The 5,062-nt window shown below is 37.7% G+C and overlaps 1 pseudogene; it reads left to right on the top strand.

Moving 5' to 3' along the window:
• Positions 1 to 2,178: 2,178 nt before the first annotated feature.
• On the top strand, positions 2,179 to 4,714 carry LOC117701671 (XK-related protein 2 pseudogene; annotated as a pseudogene).
• Positions 4,715 to 5,062: the final 348 nt, after the last annotated feature.

The following is a 5,062-nucleotide window of genomic DNA, read 5'->3' as shown; positions in this document are numbered from 1 at the left end:
AAGTAGAAGACAGAAGCTATAGACACTTTTCCAATGCTTTTACATGTAAGGTATTTATTTAATCCTCACAACTTTATTCTTCTCATTTTAACCTTCTGATTAGTTTTTCACTTTTGCAAGGAGTGGTAACCATTCTAAGATATAAACCTATTAAAAGCAAGCAAAAAAAAAAAACCACAACAAGAAAACAATAAAGGAACCTTAACGTTGAAGATATCAGAAACGTAAATATAAGCAAATGCAATCAAACAGGGATTTAGAGGTTAGTTAATATAACTATTTAAATGGTATACATAAATCTACTTCCATGACATCAGCAATTGATGCAAGCATTAACTTTCTACTGTACAGTCATCATTTTAAATGTATGTTGATGGTTGGGTTCTATATGTGTGAATAGAAGAAAACAAATACTAAAAAGCTAAACAAAGAATCAAAGCTTGGCATGATAGATATAAAAAATAAAAGTTTATATTGAAAGCCAAAGCCCCAGAGAATCTTTTTTATGATTCCAAGAACCATTTAGGTATTTAGTAAGAAATTATTCCTAGACTAGATTATTACATATTAAAGTGGAATATGATAAGGTGTTTCTTGGGGTCTACAATGGATGGATTTATACTATTATTTGATGATTTAAAGGTGGAGCCTCTTCAAGATAAAATAAGGGAGCTCAATGGCTTCAGACCATGATGTAGTTCCTTATGAAACTGAGCAGTTTGTAAGAAATCCACAATCTCACTTCAAGCAAGTATATTTTTTTCTTAAATAGCCAAATGCTTATTATTTCCTTTTGGGTGTATAATTAAAAAAGGTTCTATTGATTAATTTAGAGGAGATTTCATAATAAATATAATCATTTTATTAAAAAAAAAGATGCAGTGGTAGACCCAGCAGTTAATTAAATCCTCTCCAAGGAGGATTTTGAAGGATTTGATCCTAAGCATCTATTCTTGCCTCTGTCAACTCAGAAGTCTTCATCATTCCACAAACCTTTATCAAGCATGCACTATATTTCAGACAGTGTGTGTTAGCTTTAAGGGTAGAGCAAACTAGATATGGCCCCTTCTGCCTTCATGAGATTTCTACTACATCATTTTTTTTTTTTAGCATATGCAACTGGAGTGAATCACTCGAGAAGACTGGTTTCTTGAAGCAGATACACATCAAAGATTAGATGTCAACTGCAAATGGCAGTTTCTAGGCGTAGTAAACCCAGTACTTGAGAAGCAGAGACAGGATTTCTGTGAGTCTGTGTACAGCTTGGTCTATATTGCAAGTTCCAGGCCAGCTAGGGCTACAGCACAGTGAGACCCTGTTTCAAAAAGAAGCAGCAGAGGAGGAAGAGGAAGAGAAGGAGAAAGAAAAACCTTATATGTCTCCTAAGATTAGGTTTTGTCTCAGATAGTATCAGTTTATTTATCTTTTCTTACTATCCTTATAATGTTGTTCCATCAGTTAGGTCTGCCCTATACCTTTACATGTGCCCTTCCCATGTCAGTGATTTCTCAGCATTAGTTCTAAGACTTATTCATTTTAAAAAGTTTATTTTGTATATTTCTGTGATTAAACTCTTGCATTGTATGGTCATCTAAAATTTCTAAATTGGAAGCTTAGAAAACAGGAAAACATAAAAGGATATTTTTACTGTTTTATTTGCTTACTTTTACAGTACTGGAGCTTGGGTCTCTGGGTTTCTTCATGCTCACTCTCAGTAAGACCTTTGCCATATACCCAGCCCATGGGATTTAAAAGAAATTGACTTAAAACCTCACTAACTTTATAGAAGAAGTTTTGCTTTATTTATTCTATTTTCTTTCTGTGTATGATATTTTGTTTTATTGCATATATTTTAGGTCAACAATGAGAAGTTTTGATGCATGTATATCACCTCATATATTTACTATTTGTGTGTGTGAACTCTTTCAGAAAATTACAAGTGTGAAATATAATGCCAAGCTGTACATTAGAACTCCCAAATGTAATCATTTTACAACAGAAACTTCATTCCCTTTGGCAAAAAAAATCCTCCTGTTCCCCAGCCCTAGCCCCTGAAAAGCATTGCCCTATTCTGTTTCTTTGAATCTAGCTCAGTTATGACATTCCGCTTATAAATAGGGTAATAATTATTTTATTTCTGAGTCTTGCTCATTTCACTTAGCATAAAGTCCCAATATCTATCCATTTTATTGCAATGATACAATTTCCTTCATATTATTGTGGAGTAAATCCCACAGCATAAGCATACCATTTTCTTTACACATGCCCCCATCAACAGACATTTAGACTGTTTTCATATACTAGCTATTCTGTATCTCACTGCAGTGGATGACATAACAGCATCCTTTGAGATATTGATTGTCTTTCATTTAAGCATGTATCCAGTAGCGAAATTGCTGGATCATATTCTAGTTCAGTATTTAATTATCTTCATGCTGTTTTTTTACAATGGCAATGTAAGTGTATATTTCAATTATGTATACAAGTTCAATTTTCTCCGTATCTTTGTTATATTTTTTCCCTAAATCATGGCCACCTTAACAGGTACTAAGCAGTATCTTATTGTGGTCAATCTTTGCACGATGGCAAGGGCACTATCCCTGAACTCTACTACCAGCTCTCACTATGATTTACATTTTCATTTTTTCTAATGATCTGTGATGTTGAACATCCTTTTCGATATCTGCTAGTTATTTGTATGTCTTTGTAACAATGCTTATTCGGGTGCATGCTGTTTGTATGCATAGCTGTGACAATCTGTAAGTCTACTCTTAGTTAAGGGATGTCCCAAGCCCTACCCAACATCTCTGGACCTCTTCACTGCAAACATCAACTTATTGCTTCTTCGTCTCTTTCCTTATTTTGCAGCTGTGCTAATGGTTTTTTCCCTGATATCTGTCACCTATGGGGCTACCCTCTGCAATATGTTGGCTATCCAGATCAAGTATGATGACTACAAGATTAGACTTGGGCCACTGGAAGTTCTTTGTATCACCATCTGGAGGACATTGGAGATCACTTCCCGCCTCGTGATTCTGGTGCTCTTCTCGGCCACCTTGAAGTTGAAGGCTGTGCCCTTCTTAGTGCTCAACTTCCTGATCATCCTCTTTGAGCCCTGGGTTAAGTTCTGGAGGAGTGGTGCCCAAATGCCAAACAATATTGAGAAAAATTTCAGCCGAGTCGGCACTCTGGTGGTACTTATTTCTGTCACCATCCTCTATGCTGGCATCAACTTCTCTTGCTGGTCAGCCATGCAGTTGAAGTTGGCAGACAGAGACCTTGTTGACAAAGGTCAGAACTGGGGACATATGGGACTACACTACAGTGTGAGGTTGGTAGAGAATGTGATCATGGTTTTGGTTTTAAGTACTTTGGAGTCAAAGTGTTACTGAATTACTGTCATTCCTTGATTGCTGTGCAGCTTATCATTGCTTATCTGATTTCCATTGGAGTCATGCTCCTTTTCTTCCAGTACTTGCACCCATTGCGCTCACTCTTCACCCATAATGTAGTAGACTACCTCCATTGTATCTGCTGCCGCAGGCACCATCGGGAAAGGGTTGAGAACTCAGAGACATCCCGTGCAACTGACGCAAGGCAAAGTATTGTCTGATAGTTTTTTCTTCTTCTGAACATTGTAGGGTGGGTTTGGGGTCGACAAGAGTAACTGTGAAATTGAAGGAGTTGGTGAGATTCCTGTGTGTGTGAGTACTTACAGGATCATTTTCTTGACTCTTCTAGTAAACCTATTGAAAGAAAGAGTGACCTTGCAAATAGGTTTTACTTCTTTCTGATTGACTGCTATGCTTGGATACCAACACTAGCCACTGTGTTTTAGTTTATCCTCATCCTAGTCAACTCGAATAACCTCTAGGTACTTCACTCAGGCTCTAAATTTCCAGCTTTGCTCATTTGTTTGAGGTACTGCTGAGCTTCCCTGGGCTGATGTGAACTCTGCCAGAACACATCTGTACTGATCAGGGAACGTGATAGCTTACTAAGAATGAGCACCTCCCAGAAAGTAGGCTGACTGTTGTGTTGCCTTTACCTGTGAGAGTGGCTGGAACATTTGTATTTTAATGAGGAACTGTGGCTAAGAAGAAGGCTCCATTATTGAAGAAAGCTACTCCCCAATGAGTTAATACTCCATTAGTATTTTACTGGTGGTCATTCAGCAAAAACTTCTCTTTTAAGACATCCTTCATAGGTACCCCTCTTTGGAGGGTGTGCAGAATAGGATTCCTTCCTATAGGGAATGAGGCAGGATCTCATGTATCTCAGACTAGGCTCCAAGTCACTATGTAGCTAAGAACTATGTAGCTTGAACTCTTGATCTTTCCACCTTTACCCTCTGAGTGCTGGGATTGCAGATGTGTGCCACTGCATCTGGTTTATATGGTGCTGAGGACTGAACCCAGGGCTAGGCAAGCACCATTTATACAGTACTAAGTACTGGAACTGGGGTCAGATAAGCACTCTACCAACTAAGACATACTTGGCTCCCAGAATGACTCTTAAGGAACTGTGTAGGCCTCCAGCTCCATTGAGAAAAATGTTTGATGAAATTTCTCACCTGGTGCCCCATTAGTAGGGATTTCCTCCAATCCAGGTTTTCTGTCTTTGCATTTTGTTACTTGATGTAAACCTCAGAGAAGCTAAACTGTAATTTGAAGTGTTTTCGAATATGTGAAATAAATGAAGATTTCTTTGTGTCTGCTACTGTCCTAGGTATTTTATTGATTTCCACTTAGGGGAATAAAGTAGTAATGGCTAAACCACCACTTCCATGTTGTTTTATATTAGGCTGGGTAACTCTTCAGTGATATAAAGGTGGAAGAGAGAAACAGATCACATGAGATTATCAACACTGCTGTCTCCTTGCAGGATTTTACTTGCTAATGAGGAATGTAGTTTTTTTTTTTCAATCTTCCTGTCATTAACAAACACCAAATGGCCCAATACACAAATATTCTCATGTGCCAACATGCTTATATCTCATACCAGCTGTATGCTTTGGTGGCCTTCTCTGCTAGATGCACAAAAGGTAACCAAACAATTGATG

The sequence above is a fragment of the Arvicanthis niloticus genome, unplaced genomic scaffold (assembly GCF_011762505.2).
Source record: "Arvicanthis niloticus isolate mArvNil1 unplaced genomic scaffold, mArvNil1.pat.X pat_scaffold_1762_arrow_ctg1, whole genome shotgun sequence".
Classification (NCBI taxonomy): Eukaryota; Metazoa; Chordata; class Mammalia; order Rodentia; family Muridae; genus Arvicanthis; species Arvicanthis niloticus.
The sequence above is the reverse complement of the archived record's forward strand: the minus strand, read 5'-3'. Positions and strand labels throughout refer to the sequence as shown.